This window comes from Herpailurus yagouaroundi, unplaced genomic scaffold (genome assembly GCF_014898765.1).
Source record: "Herpailurus yagouaroundi ecotype Mexico unplaced genomic scaffold, PumYag 66295, whole genome shotgun sequence".
NCBI lineage: Eukaryota > Metazoa > Chordata > Mammalia > Carnivora > Felidae > Herpailurus > Herpailurus yagouaroundi.
In genome coordinates, this window is record NW_024419299.1 from 3111 (window position 1) to 15174 (window position 12064).

The 12064-nt window shown below is 44.9% G+C and overlaps 2 long non-coding RNA genes across 4 annotated transcripts; one reads left to right on the forward strand and one right to left on the reverse strand.

Annotated features, from left to right (window-relative positions):
* The first annotated feature begins 3402 nt into the window (after nt 1–3402).
* LOC121024602 (uncharacterized) lies at nt 3403–11169 on the forward strand. Of its 2 annotated transcripts, XR_005787763.1 has the most exons (5): nt 3403–3551; nt 6890–6982; nt 7976–8221; nt 9448–9607; nt 11078–11169. It is a non-coding gene; the product is annotated as an uncharacterized LOC121024602 (long non-coding RNA). The 2 variants fall into 2 exon arrangements; XR_005787762.1 differs by lacking the exons at nt 3403–3551; nt 6890–6982 and adding an exon at nt 7067–7302.
* LOC121024603 (uncharacterized) lies at nt 4438–8289 on the reverse strand. 2 transcript variants are annotated; one of them, XR_005787764.1, is made up of 4 exons: nt 8268–8289; nt 6737–6843; nt 5954–6109; nt 4438–4594 (listed from the first exon to the last, which is right to left on the reverse strand). It is a non-coding gene; the product is annotated as an uncharacterized LOC121024603 (long non-coding RNA). The 2 variants fall into 2 exon arrangements; XR_005787765.1 differs by lacking the exon at nt 8268–8289 and adding an exon at nt 7607–7848.
* Nucleotides 11170–12064: the final 895 nt, after the last annotated feature.

Sequence of the window (12064 nt, forward strand, 5' to 3'; positions counted from 1 at the left end):
TTCTGATCCATGAGTGTGGAATTTCCTTCCACTTCTTTGTGTCATCTTGAATTTCTTTCATCACTGTTTTATACTTTTCTGAGTATAGGTCGCTCACCACTTTGGTTAGATTTATTCATAGATATCTTATTTTTGGCATATGACTGTAAATGGGACTGTTTTCTTAATGTCTCTTTCTACTGCTTCCGTATTGTCTACAAATGCAACAGAATTCTGTACAATGATTTTGTATCCTGTGACATTGCTGAATTCATTTATCAGTTCTAAGAGTTATTGGGTGGACTCTTTAGGGTTTTCTATATCTAGTGTCATGTAATCTGCAAATCGTTTCGTTTCGTTTGTCTGCTGGATGTGGCTAGGACTTCCAGTAATTTGTTTACTAAAAGTGGTATGAGTAAACATCCCTGTCTTCTTCCTGACCTTACAGGAAAAGCTCTCAGATTTTCCCCATTAAGGTTGATTATAACTGCAGGGTTTTTATAGTTAACCTTTATGACGTTAATGTATGTTTCCTGTAAAGCTACTTTAGGGGGTTACATGCATGAAAGGATGTTGTACTTTGCAAATGTTCCTTTCTGCATGTATTGAAATGACTGTATGGTTCTTTTATTTTAACGTTTATTAATTTTGAGAGAGGCAGAGCGTGAGCAGGGGAGGGGCAGAGAGAGAGGGAGACATAGAACTCGAAGGAGGCTCTTGGAGCTGAGCTTTCAGCGCAGAGTCTGACGCGGGACATGAACTCAGGAATCACGAAGTCATGACCCGAGCTGATTTCAGACTGTTAAAGGATGAGCCACCCAGATGCCCCGATCATCTGGTTCTTATCTTTTCTCCTGTTGATGTAGTGTATCACATTGACTGATTTGCGAATATTGAACCACCTTTGTAGCTTGGGAATAAATCCCACTCAATTGTGGGATATATTTACAGTTGTTAGATCTTCTTTGTGGATTGTACCATTTACTGTTATAGACTGGCCTCCTCTGTCTCTTGTAATGTACTTTTTTAAGTGTATTTTTTTTCTGATACAAGTATTGTTACTCCAGCTTTCTTTTGACATTCATTTGTGTGATGTTTCTCTATCCTCACTATCATTCTTGAGGTGTAAAGTGGGTCACTTGTAGGCATCTGTTTTAGTTTTTCATCCATTCTTACTCCCTACCTCTCTAGATTGGAGCATTCACTCCATTTCCCTCAAAATTGATTGCTATGTCTATATGTATTGCCATTTTATTGCCTGTTTTGTTGTGGTTTCTAATGATTTTCTCTGATCCTTTCTTGCTTTTCTTTCATGTATTGCTTATTTTCTTTAGTGATATATTTTGATTTCCTTATCTCTATTCTTAGCATATGTATGACTGGTTTTAGGATATGGCTACTGTTAGGTGTTTATATAACCTCTTCTGCATTTAGCAGTTTGTATTAAGTTGATGGTCATTTACCTTGGAACCCATTACTTTCTCCTCCCTAGGTTTTTGGCAGATGTTATTATATTTCCAATCTATTTCTCTGAGTACTGTAACTGATTTTTTTCCAGAAATGTTCATTTTTTACTTGAATTTGTCTTCTACCTCTATACTGTCACTGTTGGTCTCCCCTTTCCACTCAAAGAATCCCTCTTCATATTTCTTGCAGCACTGGTTTAGTGGTACAAACTCCTTTAGGTTTTGTTTGGGAAAGTCTGTGTCTCCTTCATCCTGAAAGATAGCCTTGCTGAATGGAGTATTCTTGGCCGCTGATGTTTCCATTCGGCACTTTGAATATGTGATGTCACTCACTTCTGGCTTGCCAAGTTTCTGTTCAGAAATATGTAGCTAGCCTTATGGGTCTTCCCTTCTAAGTTAAGGACGGTTTTGCTGCTTTTACGAGTTTTCTTTATTCTCACCCTCATTTGTAAGTTTGCTTACAAAAGTTTGTGTGTTGGCCTGATTTTGATGGGAGTTCTGTAGTCTCCTGGATGTGGATGTTTGTGTCCCTCCAACAATTAGGGAAGTTTTCAGCTATTGTTTCCTCAAATTTTCTTCCCCATTTTCTCTTCCTTCTGGACTCCTACAATACGAATACTATTATCTTTCCTGTAGTCACTGAGTTCCCTTAGTCTCATCTCACGTTGCAGAATTCTGTTCTCTCTCTTTGGCTCAAAGTGATTCATTTCCATCACTCAGTCTTCGAGGTCACTAGTTTGTTGGGCTGCTTCTTCCATCCCTCTGTTCATTCCAGCAAGCATGTTTCTCCTTGATTGTGTCCTCAGTGTCTAACTGTGTTCTATCTTAACTCTGTCAGGGGTCTCACTCTTCTACTCATTCCACAACTCCAGTGAGTATCCTTATGATCATTGCTTTAAATTCTGTATCAGGTATGTTACTTCTATCTCTTTGGCTTAGATCTCTGGCTGTGGCTTTGACTAGGTCTTTCATTGTGGATACACATCTCTGTGTGTGCATTGTGTCTGTGTCTCTGGCTCTATTCCTCTGCGTTAAGAAAGTCAGCTGTGCCTTCTGATCTTGAAATTAATGCCGTTATGAAAAAGAGGTCCTGGAGTCCTCAGCAGTGCATGGCTCCATTTATAGGCCCTGGACCTTCAGGAGGATATCGTATGGTAATTGCTCACTCCCTGCTGTTGTGTCTGGGTTACTTTTCCTTTCAGTGCAGGGGTCTGCACTGATTGCGTGTCTGTTGTGGGCTCTGCTTGCTCTCAGTGGTGTCAGTGGGACCCAGGCAGGCCAGCTGAGTCAAGAATCAGCTTGAATACATGTGTCTCCTGTGGCCTAAGCATTGTGTGAAATGCCATGTTTACATTGCCTCTGTACACAGGCAGGGACCTGGCTATCACTCATCCTCCTGGATCACCCAGTGCTGGGTCAGCTGACCTCCAAAGCGCCAGGATCTAAACTCAAGGGAATTCAGCCCCTCTGGGTTTTCATGCCAAATGTTATGGAGATTAGTCTTCCTTGTGTCAGCTCCCTCGTGTGAGGGCTCACTTTCTCTGCTCCTTCTGCAGGCAGCCAGCCTCCACCTTTCTGACCTTCCTGCTGCAGCTTCTATTTAGGTGTGGAGTTTGTTGTGCCAGTCTTGGATCCCTCTCTGGTTCATGGACTTGGATGTGGATGTTATGCAGTTGAACACATGGGACAGGGTGAGCACAGGGTCCTCCTCCTCTGCTATTATTAATTTTTTAAGTGTATTATTTTGGATTTTTGAGACATGGGCAGACAGACTCATCTCACCCGTGCACTTCAGGATTAGAAAGGAACGTTCCCACGTTTGCTTCTAGTATTTTGTGCTTTGAAACTCTCTTTAATGAGGTATAATTTACATATAACAAAGAGCCTCAAATGAAAGGGTATAATTTGATGAGACTTGTTCTCATGGATACAGCACCATGGAGTCATAGGGTTGCTCTCTAAACCTTAATCATGATCCCTTTGTGTCTAGCGCTAATGTTGCTTTTGGAGTAAGGACTTTTTTTTTTTTACGTTTTCAGCTATCGGCCAGGTGGCTGAAGGCCTGCACTTGGGTACCTACCTCCTTTTCGGATAGACTGTATTCCCGTAAGTATTGGCATCGATCTACCTTTGGACTTTATCCTGCGTTGTATCTTTCAGTGTGTTCACTTAATTTTCTTGCAGTACTTTAATGCTGAGGGATGCGTAATTGAATTGATTTTCACTAAATGGTACGAGCTGCAGTTCCAATTATGACAGAAAGCACGTGCTTCCTGTGTTAGGTACTCAAGAGCAAGGCAGATACCGTGGACACTTGAGCTGAGTATGTCACTCGGTGTTTTGCCAGCCCTCTTCCCTTCCCTGGGAGCCAAGGGTCTCGTTTTGGTCACACAGAAATGTAGGTGAAGTCAGCAGAGAAGGGTCCCCTCTCTTCTCTTCCATTTGTCTTTCAGGCTCCCTGTCCCTTTCCCTGACTCAATCCCCCAGGCCCACTGCTCCACTCCCGCCATGATCAGGGTGTCCTCCAGCTGCTGGCCTCTGCTCTAGCCATCGCTCAGTGAGGAAACTACAGGAGGATTATGTAGTTCATGGGTCTGATCAAGAAATCTCTGCTCCTCAGAGCCCTCCTACACGTGGTGCTGTCTGTGGGGACCTGGGCGTGGGTCTGACCCTCACTCCTCTCGACAGTCACTGCTGGTCCCTCATCCTTCTCCACCATTAGATCTCAGCCATTCCCTAAGGACAGGTACCTGTCTGATCCCAAGGCACCATGGAGTCAGGGAATATTTCCAAAATAATTGAGCATAAGCACCCCATCAATCTAGATATAGGGAGTTCCCATTGCCCTGGAAAACTCCCTCAGGCTCCCCTGCACACAGGGTGATCTTGCTTCTATCCTCCCTCATTTGTGTACAGGAACCCGCCTGTGTGCACTCAATGGGGAGCGAGAGTAGATGGACCTAGAAGCAGACGCTGACACAGAGACAAAATGATGAAAGGTAGATGAGGGGACAGTAGGAAGGACAAAGTGGAGGGGACAGGATGGGCAGGGAGAGCATTCAGGTAGATCTGACACCTTCTTAAAATGTATATACAAACACGATTGTCTGTCACCGTGCACAGTCCTCTTCACTGTCAAAAGAGTTGTCCTATAAGGCAAAGAGATTTTGGTTTATTTCCCTGTGGTCTTATGTTTTCCTACATGCATTCTGTCTTCTGTAGTTTCTCTGTGGCCTCAGATGAACACTGTAGTGTGTGGCTGCATCTGTGAGATTATGTGTAATAGAAAATGATTGTCCTCAGATCTAGGCCTCTGAATGTACACATTCCCATAATTATCTTTTCTTTCATTGTGTGACAGGGCCCGAATTCTAATAGAAAAACGAGGGACATTGTCTTATATTTTAAAACAGTGATTCCCACTCCCTGGGCTGAGTTGTTAACAGTCTTAGTTTCATGAACTCCCATGACCATCTTTTTTGGAGGATCATTGTGTGGAGAGATCTTCATGGGGGGACCCTTCCCAGAGATTTTGCAGACGCTTTCTGCACTGAATGTCTTCTTTTTCTCTTGTTCTTAGAAACAAATATTACCCCTGTTTTCACAGATAACACAGCTGAGGCTCTGTGTAGGTCCCACTGAGAACTGGTATTAGGGCTGAGACTGCAGGAACACAGGCAAAGCCTCAATATTGTGAAAGAAGTATGAGGAGATGCAAAGCTGTAGTCAGGGTGATGACAGGGGTCCAGCAGTGGTGTCATCTGGCCAGCCCTGAATCGTAGGATGACTCAGCTGATCTAGACCCTGTCTCCACTTTTAGTCTCTTGAGGGATATGAACTTGGGCATACAGCATTTTCATAAGACCAAGTTAAATACCCCATATATCCAGGGCTCTTTCCCCCCCACAAATATAGGAAAATCCAAGGAGACGAGACTCTTTTTAGGTGATGACCTGCGTGCACTGAGAGCGATCCCACATAGCAGTTCCGTATGGACCTCACACTCCCTGCTCAGGCTGTGGCCGGAATGACCTCCAACTGCATCTCCCTGACCCCAACACCCTCCCCTCTGCACCTCCTCAAACTCTGCTTACTGTGCTCGACTTCCCTTCTATTCCTGTATGATTCAAGGCTCCCCCGGTTTTGCCCTGGATCCTCACTGGTGATCACAAGTAATGAGTGTCCCTCTTTCACACAGGACACCTGATGCTCTAAAAGTTAGGGGTGCACTTCATTCATTACAGACCCCAACACATTGTGTCTCCCACATACCCACCAGTACTGCTGATACATCTACTTTTGTGTAAAAACTCCTCTTTCACTTGACAAGAGAAACGTATAGCTCACTGTATTACAGGGACATGCCACTGCCCATTGTATGTATGTCCTGAGAAACTTGAGATATGCTACAGTGTCCTCAGGCAGTTTATAGTTGGATTGCCAGGACTCACAACTGTCTCTACATCATTGCCACAAAGTCAATCATGAAGAAGATGAATATACTTTACCAGCCACTCAGCCAGTTCAGGTCCTCTTAACAAATAGAGTAGATGGAGGAGGGGGATGTGGCCTATAGCCCATGACTGGTGGTGAAGGGTGGTCCGCGGGGTACAGCCTGCAAGGCAATCCTGGGAAAGGACCAGGACTCTTGCATACAAAATAGCCTGCAGAAAAGAAATGAGAGGTATGGTCATAGGACAGAAGAGAGCACCAACACCAGCCAAAAGCGGAAACCCAAAGCAGCAGTGCTCATATCCTACTAGCTTCCCCACCACCAGGTTCCAAGAGGGCAGCATCAATGCCAAAAATCTCTTCCCATACTTTGGGTTCCACTTACAGCTTTGAGGTGAAGAATGGATGTGATTGGGATAAACTAGTGTCCCCACGTGTCTGGAAACGTAGAAACAGCAAGGGCCCTTTTCCTAGAAGATTTATAGGCTGAATACTAAATTAACAAAGTAGCATATTCCAGATAGGAAAGCAACTATGTCCAGGATCACACTCCACCCTTCATCCCCTCCACCACAGAGGCTGTTTATTGTGTCTGTGAAGAACTACAGAATGAGAAGGAATGACAATCCCAGTGTCCACACATGGAATCATACCCTCGTGGCTCAGAGCTCTGCCTCTAAGCCCCTGCCTGTGCCCAAACTACTTCTGTCCCGACAATGGGCTCTCCTCCTCTCTGGAAGTGCTATCCATGGACACAAAGACACATGGGGAGATGGGGATCCTGAGGGCCTGCAGAGGACCTGGGAAAGAGTGCTCTTAGAGAAACAGGTAACCTATACATGTTAGTTGGGTTCAGCTAATTTATTTTACTTCGGAGGTACTTCTCAGCTTAAGTGCAGTACACTTTGCAGGGTAATTGTGTCCTCTGGAAAAATGAGCTGAAATTCTAAAAGACAAAATTAGCACAAATGCACTTTGATGTCTGGTGTAAGTGTCCATGTTTTAGCTGTACTTGTGACACAGGACACGAGAGAACGTGCTCATGTGAACACAAGTGAAGGACACCATGGGGACTTGCCACACAGGTAATTTTGGATTTTTTCTCTTCACAACTTAAGTTTCCGTGCATGTTTTCTATCATAGTTCAGAGTGTTTGTGCCCAGGGCACACCTGAAGGGATTCTGGACAGCAGGTTTACCAAAATGCTGATGGGTATGAAATTTACATTCTAAAGGACACATACAAAAATATAAGTTGGAGTGAAGGCAGTTCGCATTTTCATATTGTAACGATACCCACAGATTTTTGTGAGCACGTTAAAATCCTCAATAGAAGGAAACAGGAGAGGAAGACACAGCAAGAGCAAAGATTCCACATGGAGGAGATCCACAAAGAATGAGGCAAGGTAGGAAACTTCCAAGTGGAGTGTGGTGTCATCTTCCTTGATTTCTTCCAGGAACACATTAGAAAAGCCCTATGGTCCCCACCTTTAGGCACTCTTAGCTGCTCAAGTTATTACAAAAAGATGCCAGCTGGGAAACAGAGAAGCCTGTAGACTCGGCAGTAAAGGTTTTGCATTTGGGGAAAAAACAAAAACAGCAGACAGACCATACGACACACAAACCAGAGACAAGTGCAGGAGAGTGTCCTGTACAGAAAGATGTGGCTGTCTGTAAAGACTTAGAACTGAAAATGGCCACAGCATTTACTTTGTGCTTCTTGGCAGTTTTGGCAGAGCCAGTGTCGATGTCACTCTTGGTTGTGATACCTACTTCTGGATCTGCAAAAAGCCCCAGAAGGGATGCAGGTTTATTCTGATTTGAGTAGACTATTTGGAGGTCAAAAACAAAATAAAAAAACCCTCCCCTCAAACTTCCGACAACGTAAACTCTTTGTCCCAGTGAGATCCCAAATTACATGCACAGGGTGTCCCACATGCCTCCGGTGATCCCAAAAAGAACTTGAAGAAGACTCCTAAAAGCCCTGACTCAGATGTATTCATCACTCATCGAACAACTATGGATGGCTGGGGGCACAACTAGATGGATGTACGTTACATTGTGCCTCATGCCTCACAGATGCCAGCACGTGGACTGTGTACAGGGCATTTCTGCTGAAGCGCTATGTCTGATTTTCTGCATACGGCCCCATTCCTTCTCTACAAGAGATGCCTGTACCAACCCATGGTGGGGGAAAAGATGAAGATGAGATCCTGAGAAACTTGAGGAATGTGGTAATGGCAGCGGACACATTCCCCTTGCATCACAATGGTCTGTGGTACCGCCTCTGCACCTTGGCCCAAGACCTAACAGTAACAAAATAAGGTGAGTGTGTTTTACAAGTCAACTCCTAGTGCTCAGATCGTCTTACCAAGTGTTTCAGGTGGAGGGATTCCGGGTAGCCTCAGGGCCACTAAGGTTCATGAGCCTAATAGCCCATGGGGGCGGGGTGTCTCCAGGGTAGGGCATGCAGAATCGTCCAGTTAACGGAGGAGGTCCCCAGGATCCAGACTGCCCTGCAGAACAGAAGTGACAGCTACATCCCTATGCCAGACAAGAGCACCAATACCAAAAGCAGCTGTAACCCAGAGAAGAAGGTGTCAGCACCTGCCACCTTCTCTGCCACCAGGATCCAAGAGAGTAGCATCAGTACCTGAAAACTCGGTCCCTGCCACTGGATAGCACCTACAGCTTGAGGTAGTAGATGCAAGAGGTTAACCTACTGCCACCACACATCACTGCCCACGTCTGTGGAAGAAAATGGCAAGGGTCCTGTCCTAGAGGGTTAACAGAAGTAATTACAGACTAATGAAGTAGCATTCTCCAGACAGGCAGCCATCGATGTCCGGGTTCACCCTGCATCCCTCCTCTACAGCGACTCCAGATGCTCTGCTTTTGCTATATTAAGAACACAAAAAAATGAGTGGGAATACACGGCTCATATTCTGCTCATGGAATCACAGCCACTCCTGGCAAAATATGCTGCAGCCGGACCCTCACTGTGCCTCCTCTGCTCTTCTCCCTGAGAAAGGAGTCTTCCCTCTTGAAGTGTTGTCAAAGGCCTCAGAGACCTCTGGGGAGTGGAGGATGCCTGGAATCTTGCAGGGGAAGGAGAGTCTTCTGTGAAGAATGAGTTACTTGTGGTGAATGTCTACAAAGCTCAGATGTGTTCATCTTAATTCATAGGGAATTCTGACTTTAAGCATACTACAGGACACAGAGTCATTATGTGCAATGGAAAAAAGAGGGAGAAATTCCCATAACAGATTTCATGCAAGAGTTTTGGTATAAAACTGATATGTGTCATGAGACTCTATCAGCTCTAACAAACAGTGACTGGGGACACAACCAGAAACTACTCATAGAAACACAATTGAAGGACACAGTGTTCAAAATATTTTTACCTAAGGTATAGCTGGAGGATTCCAGACAAATCATTTACCAACAAAGACGGAAAAGTGATGAGTGAGGATATTGGCTTTCTCTAGGACCACTCTAAATGGCACAGGGCACATAATAGAAAGTTGGAGTCATGATGTTGTTTCTAACAGGTTCATCTCCTAGCCAGAATCAAGAAAGGAAGACACAGCAGCCACACTGTTCCCACAGAGGTGAGGTCTGGAAGGGATCACCCAGGCCGGGAGACATCTGTTTGGAGTGCGCAGTCATCCTCCTCTCATTATTTCCTGAAACTCACAGAAAAACCTTAAGGTACTCAGTCTCTAAGCGCTTTTGGCTTCTAAACTTACCACAGAAAGATGACAGACAGAAAATGGAGAAGCCTGCATTTGGAAAAGAAAGAACAAACAGACATATCACACAACATGCAAAACGAGACAAGGCCGGGAGACCATACTGTACATAAAGATGAGGGTTTCCCAAAAGAGTGACAACTGAGAATGGCCCCGGCATTTACCTTGCCCTTGTCTGCATTCTTGGTACAGTCAGAGCCACTGTAACCCACAGAGGTTTCAGCAGTTTCTCGATCTACTAAAGACCCTAGAAGGGACAGAGGTTTATTCTGCTTTTAGAGGACTGTGTGGAATGAAAACAATCCCTCCACTCATTCCTCAAATATCTTAAACTTTTCCCTACAGTCAGGTCCCTGGCCAGAGGCAGAGGGTATCCCACATGCCTCAGGTGACCCCCAAGGATAAGGGGGAGAACCGTCCCCTCACCTTGATAAAGACCTCACGGTGCCCTAGTTCATGTTGTTTCATAATTAATCACATCACTGTGGACAGGTCAGGCGCAACTAGCAATTTAGAATTCACCAGTAAAACAGTTTTCTCAGTATACATCATGGGAAATCACGATTGCATTACAGATCAGGAATTCGTCTGAGGATGCTTGGATTCAGCATCCGACTCTTAATTTTGGCTCAGGTCACGATCTCACAGCTTGTGCATTCAAGCCCAGCGTTGCGTTCCTCACTGACGGTGTGACGCCTGCTTGGCATTCTGTCTATGCGTCTCTCAAAATAAATAAACTTAACAAAAAAGAATAACATTGAGAACACTGGTTTGGGGTATATCCTCAATGAGTCTTCAAGAAGGGTGCATTTCTTCAGGCAAATTGTTCAATCTCCCAGCTTATCTACAAGCTGCCTTACACATGAGAGCAGTTAGTATATAAGGAAAGACTAATTTGACACTATTGAGAAAAGGAAAACTGCGAGAAGTTAGCAGTGAAGCTGCAGAGTTGCACTGATACCATCAGAGGACTAAGCTAAGCTTTATGGAACTTGAATGGCGGGATGTAGGGCTACAGTTCCACAAACAAACAAAAAGAAAGACTTTTCAAACTAGCGAATAAATGACCTTCTCCTCGAATAAACTAAAGTCTTCACATTGTATCCGGGTGGGAAGAAAGTTTCCAGGCTCTTCAGACAGGGGGATGCTAGAGGAGGTGGGAGGGTCACCATCAGAGGAAGGGCATGAGCTCCACCAGTCACAGGGACAAGTGCCTCACTGTCTGTGGCACCAGAGGAAAACACTCTTCTGTCACCCCTTCAGACCACCTGCCGTCCTTAGTGCGTGTGATTCTTTCCAGACCACACGATGATCACACACAGGAACAGGCTGCACAGCAGAAATTGGGCTGCGGCACATCACAATGTGCTCCTTACCTCTCCTTGGAGGGTTCTTGCAGTGATTGGTTTCTGCCTCTTGTATCCCTCAGGCAGCCTCTTTGGTTCCATCCCGTCCAGTCTTGGATACAGAAAAATAATGGACTTCTATAAGAGTTGCAACACCACGTCGTCTACTAGACAACAAACAGTGCAGGCGTCATCCCTGGAAACACCCATAAAAACGCAAGTCAAATGACCACACGTGTATTTCAAGTAAGCAACCTCCCTGCCCTGCTCCACCATCTCCCTGTCCCAGATCTGAGTCTTGATCTGGGGGAGAAAAAACACATCCACTTTCAGTCAGAAGGTGGTGCCAGACTGTGCACCAAACAAAGAGGAGGAAACAAGAAAACACTTACCTAGTTGTCCTGAGCATTCTTCTCATGAACTGCAAGCTGAAAAAGCCAACAATGAAAAGCCCATGGTTAGGGATTCCAAGGGCCACTACACTCACCCGCGTGAGGTGCTAAGGGTTCAGTATGTCACGCAGAACTCAGGTTACCTGGTATCTAAAGGTGAGCTCTGCCTGCTGCAGCTGTTCCCGTGTTTGTTCCATTTGTTGCCTGTGAGTTACAATTGCTCTTGTCAGATAAGGCCCAATATTGGGTACGATTTTAAATAAGCTGCCCACGTTCCCAACAACCTCATCTCTGTCCCCTGGTACAATTCATTCTTACACATGAAACACTTTGCCCATGATTATCAATGTACGGTAGGATCAAAGCTATTGTTACATCCTTTCCTTACTCATCCCATGCCTGTAGGGTTCAGAGTTCATAGAATTCCTTCCCAGTTTCAATCTTTCTCTAACTCATCATGTGACAAGTGTCTTTTATCATAAAGCTCTATTCTTCTATAACTTATATCCTCACCATGTTTCCCAGGGTTGCAAAGACGAGGGCCATGAAATGGCACGACCACGTTGATGGGTATGATTCATTGTACGACACACTGCTTTCCTACAGATTGTGACAATTGACACCACCCCCAAGGAATGTTAGCATGGACAACGTTTCCACATAGTCTGGTCACTACTT